The sequence below is a fragment of the Scyliorhinus torazame genome, chromosome 28, assembly GCF_047496885.1.
Source record: "Scyliorhinus torazame isolate Kashiwa2021f chromosome 28, sScyTor2.1, whole genome shotgun sequence".
NCBI lineage: Eukaryota > Metazoa > Chordata > Chondrichthyes > Carcharhiniformes > Scyliorhinidae > Scyliorhinus > Scyliorhinus torazame.
Window position 1 is genome coordinate 22,578,384 of NC_092734.1, and position 9,356 is coordinate 22,587,739.

Below are 9,356 nucleotides of genomic sequence, written 5' to 3' on the forward strand. Positions count from 1 at the left end.
CAAAGAATTTAATAAATTTGTCAGAGATGAATTTCCCTTCATGCAGTCCTGTTGACTCTGCTTGATTATATTATGCATTTCTAAATACTCTGTTATTACATCATTTTAAATGGACTCTAACATTTTCCCAATAACAGAAGCAAAGCTAACTGTCCTTTACAACCTGCATTTCATTTACTCTTTCATATTGCCCGTTTACTTCACCACTGCAAAACATTTTGCATAACTGTTGAGTACTAATTCCCAATTGCCTTCCATACTTGTTTCCTATTCTCTTCACCTACATGAGCTGGAAAGTTTTATTTTATTGCCCTGAGAATTAATTTCTACCAAAATTATTTATGGCACATCTTTTGCTTCCTACCCATAAATACCTTTACTACATCTCATCCCATTAAAGCCAACATTCTGCATTCTCTTTTGTTCATTTAATACCAGTACCATTTCTGACAAGCATGAGGGAATTTGGAAACCAGGGTTCATGAATTCATTCATTTCCAGGCTGTCTAAAAGAAAGTAGTTCCAAGTCCATTTTGTTTTTAAAATAACACTGAGCTGCAACTCAAATGCTATGCTCCACTACACTTTATGTGGGCTAATCGGCAATAATTAACACCTTAAGGGCGGCATGTGGCGCAGTGGATAGCACTGGGACTGCAACGCTGAGGACCCGGGTTCGAATCCCGGCCCTGGGTCACTGTCCGTGTAGAGTTTGCACATTCTCCCTATGTGTGCGTGGGTTTCACCCCACAATCCAAAGATGTGCAGGTTAGGGGGATTGGCCACGCTAAATTGCCCTTAATTAGAAAAGAAAATAATTGGGTACTCTAAATTTATAAAGAAAAAAAAAATAGTTTGCATCTTAATTGTGGAGTTTGTAGGCTTGGGGCTACATAGCTGGTTTTGTGCCATGCAGGAAAATTGAACTTTCATTTTTATAATATGAATCAGAGGTATTGAAGTGTTTCTAGCAAATGCTTTGCATCGAGATGCCACCAACAAGAACAATTTTAATTCTGGTTGGAGGCCAATGGTCACTTACTTGCATTATCCCATAGATATTTTAGCCATGTTTACTGTGTGGAAGTGCTGCAATCTGCTGGAGTAGCAGCACGGTAGCACAAGTGGATAGCACTGTGGCTTCACAGAGCCAGGGTCCCAGGTTTGATTCCCTGCTGGGTCACTGTGCGGAGTCTGCATGTTCTACGCGTGTCTGTGTGGGTTTCCTCCAGGTGCTCCGGTTTCCTCCCACAGTCCAAAGACGTGCAGGTTAGGTGGATTGGCCATGACAAATTGCACTTAGTGACCAAAAAGGTTAGGAGGGGTTATTGGGTTACAGGGATAGGGTGGAAGTGAGGGCTTGAGTGGGTCGGTGCAGACTCGATGGGCTGAATGGCCTCCTTCTGCACTGTATGTTCTATATTCTATTAAGGATAGGTCCTTAGAAGTATTCCCATGTCCACAAAAGAACTGCTCAGCTTTTGGGCTCAGATTTCCCCTTTTTCCACCCAAAACTGAGTGGAGTTAGAAGTTATTATTTGTTGGTTCTGTTTGCTTGACATTTCCCTCAACCATGCCACAAAATATCATTAAATACCAACTGGAAAAGTCAGATGACGAGTCAGAAACTCTCAGGCATACCATCAACTACGTTTGAATTTTGAGCAGGTAGCATTTCTGCTTTGAGCGCAATTAGCCATCGGGCGCAAGTTTTGAAAGTATTTTTCCTCAAGCTCATTTACATATCACCAAAAGTAAAATATGCCAGAAACCAACATTTTAAGAACATAATTCGTCACATGATTAACATTTGGTGTAGTCTGCTTAATTCAACTGAAAATGCATTTAACACAAAACCCATGCATTTTAATCAGAGCGTCTAGTCCACTAACTGGTAAATAACCCAATTTTAAATAACTGAAAATGTCTTTAAAAAGCTATACAAAATGATGTATTACATTGGTGTACACTAGTCAGTTCCTTAACAAATATTTTAAAGCTTTCAAAACATGCCTGTGTGAACTTGCACCTTGTGCCCTTGTTAATTGCCAGGGCCTTCTTGAAGCCTGCAAATAACTGCATTTAGTGGAAACTTGCAATTGTGGTTCATCCAACCTGAGGGCATGGTCAACTTCTACGATTATGTGTTTTAGACTGACACAAAAGATCAAGAAAATTAGTTGAGTGTAATTTGTGCTTACATTTCAGCAATCTTTTACACTGGTTTCATAAAATTGGTTTTTAAAAAAGGGTTAATCCAGGACATCCTTTTCACATAAAATGGGTTGAAATGCAAATACCATAGAAAACTTCTGGAGTGCGAATCAAATAAGGAGGCATGTTAAGTGTGGAACACTCCAGCACAAAAATAAATAGATGCCAGTTCAATTACTTGGAAACAGCGCGGGAGATTGAAAAAGCGCGGGAGCTGCGAGGCAGAGGGGACAGTTTAAAAGGTCGCGGCGTGGGTGAGGTAAGTACTGCCTAACAACTTCCTTACCTTGCAGGTCAGCTGTTAGTTCGGGAGAGAGAGAGAGCAGGGACCTTGGAAACAGTGCGGGAGATTGAAAAAGCGCGGGAGCTGCGAGGCAGAGGGGACAGTTTAAAAGGTCGCGGCGTGGGTGAGGTAAGTACTGCTTAACAACTTCCTTACCTTGCAGGTCAGCTGTTAGTTCGGGAGAGAGAGAGAGCCGGGACCTTGGAAACAGCGCGGGAGATTGAAAAAGCGCGGGAGCTGCGAGGCAGAGGGGACAGTTTAAAAGGTCGCGGCGTGGGTGAGGTAAGTACTGCTTAACAACTTCCTTACCTTGCAGGTCAGCTGTTAGTTTGGGAGAGAGAGAGAGCCGGGACCTTGGAAACAGCGCGGGAGATTGAAAAAGCGCGGGAGCTGCGAGGCAGAGGGGACAGTTTAAAAGGTTGCGGCCTGGGTGAGGTAAGTACTGCTTAACAACTTCCTTACCTTGCAGGTCAGCTGTTAGTTTCGGGAGCAGCCCTATTGGCTGACTGTAAATCAGGAAGGATACAAAGGGTGTGGCTGAAGTGCCTATAGTAACAGAGTGCTGGAGGCAAACAGAGTGTATCTGAGTTTGGGTAAGTTTGAGTTCGGGTAAGAGGTGTGTGAGGGCTGTGTTTTGTTTGGAGTTTGGTGTTTGGGGTTGAGTTTCCAAAAAAAAAAACAAAAAAAAATTTAATTAAGTAAATTAATTAACTAGTTAAGGGAATTTGGTGCTCATCTTAAGGAGGTGCAGAGAAGCAGACCTGTGAGGGAGTCTCGGGAGCAATTACATCACAGCCAGCAGGTAAGTGATTGGCTTGTGACTGGTAAGTGATTTCTCTCTCTTTGACATTCTCTTAGCTGTGTAGTGTAGTTCAAATTTAACTTCAGGTTTAAGTCATGGCAGGAGAGCTCAGACCCATGTCATGCTCCTCTTGTGAGATGTGGCAAGTCAGGGACCCTTCTGGTGTCCCTGACTCCTTCATCTGCAAGAAGTGTGTCCAACTGCAGCTCCTGTTAGACCGCTTGACGGCTCTGGAGCTGCGGATGGACTCACTTTGGAGCATCCGCGATGCTGAGGAAGTTGTGGATAGCACATTCAGTGAGTTGGTCACACCGCAGATTAAAATTACTGAGGCAGATAGGGAATGGGTGACCAACAGACAGAGGAAGAGTAGGAAGGCAGTGCAGGGATCCCCTGCGGTCATCTCCCTCCAAAACAGATTTACCATTTTGGAAACTGTTGGGGGAGATGGCTCACCAGGGGAAGGTGGCAGCAGCCAGGTTCATGGCACCGTGGCTGGCTCTGCTGCACAGAAGGGCGGGAAAAAGAGTGGCAGAGCTATAGTGATAGGGGATTCAATTGTAAGGGGAATAGACAGGCGTTTCTGCGGACGCAAACGAAAATCCAGGTTGGTATGTTGCCTCCCTGGTGCAAGGGTCAAGGATGTCTCTGAGCGGCTGCAGTGCATTCTGGAGGGTGAGGGTGAACAGACAGCTGTCATGGTGCATATAGGCACCAACGATTATAGGTAAAAAAAACAGGATGAGGTCCTAAAAGCTGAATTTAGGGAGTTAGGAGTTAAACTAAAAAGTAGGACCTCAAAGGTAGTAATCTCAGGATTGCTACCAGTGCCACGTGATAGTCAGAGTAGGAATGACAGGATAGCTAGGATGAATACGTGGCTTGAGAGATGGTGCAAGAGGGAGGGTTTCAAATTCCTGGGACATTGGGACCGGTTCTGGGGGAGGTGGGACCTGTACAAATCGGACGGTCTGCATCTGGGTGGGACCGGAACCAATGTTCTCGGGGGTGTGTTTGCTAGTGCAGTTGGGGAGGGTTTAAACTAATGTGGCAGGGGGATGGGAACCGATGTAGGAAGTCAGTGGGGACAGAAACAAAAGGCAGGAAGGGAGAGTGTGTAAAGCATGACCAGAGAAAGCAGGGCAGAGAACAAGGAAAATCTACATTAAACTGCATTTATTTCAATGCAAGGGGCCTGACGGGCAAAGCGGATGAACTCAGGGCATCGACGGGCACATGGGACTGGGATATTATAGCTATGACTGAAACATGGCTAAGGGAGGGGCAGGACTGGCAGCTCAATGTTCCGGGGTACAGATGCTATAGAAAGGATAGAAGAGGTAAGAGAGGAGGGGGAGTGGCGTTTTTGATTAGGGAGAACATCACGGCAGTACTTAGAGGGGATATATCCGAGGGTTCGCCCACTGAGTCTATATGGGTGGAATTGAAAAATAATAAGGGAGAGATCACCTTGGTAGGACTGTACTACAGGCCCCCAAATAGTCAGCGGGAAATTGAGGAGCAAATATGGAAGGAGATTACAGATGGCTGCAAGAATAATAGGGTGGTAGTAGTAGGGGACTTTATAACTTTCCCAACATTGACTGGGACAGCCATAGCATTAGAGGCTTGGATGGAGGGAAATTTGTTGAGTGTATTCAGGAGGAATTTCTCATTCAGTATGTGGATGGACCGACTAGAGAGGGGGCAAAACTTGACCTCGTCTTGGGAAATAAGGAAGGGCAAGTGACAGAAGTGCTAGTGAGGGATCACTTTGGGACAAGTGACCATAACTCCATTAGTTTTAAGATAGCTATGGAGAATGATAGGTCTGGCCCAAGAGTTAAAATTCTTAATTGGGGCAAGGCCAATTTTGATGGTATCAGACAGGAACTTGCAGAGGTAGATTGGGGGAGACTGTTGGCAGGCAAAGGGACGGCTGGTAAATGGGAGGCTTTTAAAAATGTGTTAACCAGGGTGCAGGGTAAGCACATTCCCTTTAGAGTGAAGGGCAAGGCTGGTAGAAGTAGGGAACCCTGGATGACTCGAGATATTGAGACTCTGGTCAAAAAGAAGAAGGAGGCATATGACGTACATAAGCAACTGGGATCAAGTGGATCCCTTGAAGAGTATAGAGATTGTCGGAATAGAGTTAAGAGGGAAATCAGGAGGGCAAAAAGGGGACATGAAATTGCTTTGGCAAATAATGCAAGGGAGAATCCAAAGAGATTCTACAGATACATAAAGGGGAAAAGAGTAACTAGGGACAGAGTAGGGCCTCTTAAGGATCAACAAGGACATCTATGTGCAGAGCCACAAGAGTTGGGTGAGATCCTGAATGAATATTTCTCATCGGTATTCATGGTGGCGAAAGGCATGGATGTTAGGAAACTAAGGGAAATAAATAGTGGTGTCTTGAGAAGTGTGCATATTACAGAGGAGGAGGTGCTGGAAGTCTTAAAGCGCATCAAGGTAGATAAATCCCCGGGACCTGATGAAATGTATCCCAGGATGTTGTGGGAGGCTAGGGAGGAAATTGCGGATCCCCTAACAGAGATATTTGAATCATCGGCAGCCACAGGTGAGGTGCCTGAAGATTGGAGAGTGGGGAATGTTGTGCCCTTGTTTAAGAAGGGCAGCAGGGAAAAGCCTGGGAACTACAGACTGGTGAGCCTAACGTCTGTAGTAGGTAAGTTGCTAGAAGGTATTCTGAGAGACAGGATCTACAAGCATTTAGAGAGGCAAGGACTGATTCGGGGCAGTCAGCATAGCTTTGTGCGTGGAAAATCATGTCTCTCAAATTTGATTGAGTTTTTTGAGGGGGTGACCAAGAAGGTAGATGAGGGCAGTGCAGTAGATGTTGTCTACATGGACTTTAGCAAAGCCTTTGACAAGGTACCGCATGGTAGGTTGTTGCAGAAGGTTAAAGCTCACGGGATCCAGGGTGAGGTTGCCAATTGGATTCAAAATTGGCTGGACGACATAAGGCAGAGGGTGGTTGTAGAGGGTTGTTTTTCAAACTGGAGGCCTGTGACCAGTGGTGTGCCTCGGGGATCGGTGCTGGGTCCACTGTTATTTGTGATTTATATTAATGATTTGGATGAGAATTTAGGAGGCATGGTTAGTAAGTTTGCAGATGTGCTCGCTTCGGCAGCACATATACTAAAATTGGAACGATACAGAGAAGATTAGCATGGCCCCTGCGCAAGGATGACACGCAAATTCGTGAAGCGTTCCATAATTATAAAAAAAAGAAAGAGTAAGTTTGCAGATGACACCAAGATTGGTGGCACAGTGGATAGTGAAGAAGGTTATCTAGGATTGCAACGGGATCTTGATCAATTAGGCCAGTGGCCGACGAATGGCAGATGGAGTTGAATTTAGATAAATGTGAGGTGATGCATTTTGGCAGATCGAATCAGGCCAGGACCTACTCAGTTAATGGTATGGCGTTGGGGAGAGTTATAGAACAAAGAGATCTAGGAGTACAGGTTCATAGCTCCTTGAAGGTGGAGTCGCAGGTGGACAGGGTGGTGAAGGCGGCATTCGGCATGCTTGGTTTCATTGGTCAGAACATTGAATACAGGAGTTGGGACGTCTTGTTGAAGTTGTACAAGACATTGGTACGGCCACACTTGGAATGCTGTGTGCAGTTCTGGTCACCCTATTATAGAAAGGGTATTATTAAACTAGAAAGAGTGCAGAAAAGATTTACTAGGATGTTGCCGGGACTTGATGGTTTGAGTTATAAGGAGAGGCTGGATAGACTGGGACTTTTTTCCCTGGAGCGTAGGAGGTTTAGGGGTGATCTTATAGAGGTCTATAAAATAATGAGGGGCATAGATAAGGTAGATAGTCAACATCTTTTCCCAAAGGTAGGGGAGTCTAAAACTAGAGGGCATAGGTTTAAGGTGAGAGGGGAGAGATTCAGAAGGGCCCAGAGGGGCAATTTCTTCACTCAGAGGGTAGTGAGTGGCTGGAATGGGCTGCCAGAGGTAGTAGTAGAGGCGGGTACAATTGTGTCTTTTTTAAAAAGCATTTAGATAGTTACATGGGTAAGATGGGTATAGAGGGTTATGGGCCAAGTGCGGGCAACTGGGACTAGCTTAAATGTAAAAACTGGGCGGCATGGACTGGTTGGGCCGAAGGGCCTGTTTCCATGCTGTAAACTTCTATGATTCTAATAAGTTCAAGACCAATAAGAATTTGCCAGAAAATAATATAATAGAATATGGACCAGGGTAGGTAAATGGAGGTAAGATTCGATTAGTTATGATCTCATAAAATTGCGGAACTGGTTTGAGGGACTGAAAGGGCTACTATTATTGCGCTCCCATGTCCTGACAATTGCCATCATTACGACATCCAAGAATGTGTGTTGCATTTAGTTTTCATAACCTTCATTACATGTCATGTCTAAACCTCACAAACTGTAACTTGCCCAATACACCTGCTTGGTCAGTTGGCTGGACATCTGGCTTGTGATGCAGAATAAGGCCAACAGCGTGGGTTCAATTCCCAAACCAGCGGAGGTTATTCATGAAGGCCCATCCTCCCAACCTTGCCCCTCGACTTAGTTGTGGTGATCCTCAACTTAAATCACCACCAGTCAACTCTTCCCCTCATAGAGCCGATGGTCATCTGGGACTAAGGCGACTTTACACTTGCTGTCATATCATAATGCAAGTTGGAGGGTCAACTTTGCATCTGACGACGACTGGGGTGCCTCCTTTGTAACTTTAATGTAAATACATCACATCATCCAATCATTAAAAACAAAAGACAAAAAAAATTAAATAATTGCAGATTAAATAGATCATGCTTAATGCAGCAACCGGGGAAAGCTGTAAAAAATCCCCAGGCTGCGTGACTGGCTGTATAGATTTCTGCTCTGTTTTTCCTGTGCACCATACCCAAAAAAATAGGCATTTCCTGGACTCACAGCAGAGGAGAATCAGCTCTTTCACCTCTTTAACTGTGTCATGGTACCAAAAGCAAAATTTGACAGGTCACTCATAAACCAATCTGCAAGCTGCAAATTGATGAAAATGTATATAATACGATACATACATAGATACAAAGAAGATTGGAGCAAGAGGAGGCCTTTTGGTCCTTCGAGCCTGCTCTGCCATTCATCACGCTCATGGCTGATCATCCAACTCAATAGCCTAATAATCCTGCTTTTCCCCATTTCCTTTGATCCCATTCTCCCCAAATGCTGTAATATATTCAATGTTTTAGCATCAACTACTTGAAGCACTGGTTAAAAGAAGTCCCAGTGTCTGATAAAATTAAAAAGACAACTTGACTTGGTATGTCAACATAAATCACTACATGTGGGATGTAGGCCTTGAGTCAGGTCCTGGCAAAGAGTTGACTGCATTACTGTAGCATCATAAGTTACACACCGCTGCCTCAGAAGATCCACTTAAAAGTCTAGAAACGCTGATAAGAGAACAATAAATGCCAGGAAAACTTGGCAAAGTGTGTTATTCTGAACAGCTTTCAGGGAGGCATATTTTCCAAGGCAACCATTCGATGCTGAACTGATGGGAGACACAACTGACACTTTAGGCCTTACAGCTATAAAATAAATTTCAACCAAAGCCAAACCGGAGCTCTTGAGGATACCTACCTTAAAGTTGGGTGAGAAAATAAAAAGACGTTTCCTAGAAGGCGGAAACGGTTCAATCTCGACACGGAAGCACTGAATATCTTGGGGAAGAGAGATGGCTTGGTTTTCTTTCTGATCAGTCTGTCCAGATCAGGAACATGCAGCTGCGACACTGGGCGGCGCCCGGAGAATGCCGGGAGTTGTAGTTCTCGCCTCGTCGCTTTTGCTTAACGCACTGCGGCTGCGCGCAAAGGCGCGGCCCCGCCCAGCAGCCGACAGACCCCGCCTCTGCGGCAGTGATTGACAGCTGCAACCTGTGACGTTCAGGGGCGGGGGAAGTGGGCATTGAGACACATGTTCTCAGAAACGCAGGGCATTGATTAGACGAGGCAGCAATGTGAAAGCAAAGGTGGAGAGGTTGCAAACATGCAGTGTGGTATTCA

General features: G+C 44.9%; 1 protein-coding gene and 1 non-coding gene across 2 annotated transcripts in view; one reads left to right on the plus strand and one right to left on the minus strand.

Moving 5' to 3' along the window:
• chuk (component of inhibitor of nuclear factor kappa B kinase complex) overlaps positions 1-9,087 on the minus strand; it is a 142,466-nt gene extending 133,379 nt beyond the window's left edge. The window contains exon 1 of the mRNA XM_072491632.1: positions 8,935-9,087. The gene's annotated coding sequence lies outside the window, so the exon portion shown is untranslated. The remainder of the gene's footprint in view (positions 1-8,934) is intronic.
• Positions 6,438-6,544, plus strand: LOC140403701 (U6 spliceosomal RNA). The gene has a single exon (XR_011938388.1). It is a non-coding gene; the product is annotated as a U6 spliceosomal RNA (small nuclear RNA).
• Positions 9,088-9,356: the final 269 nt, after the last annotated feature.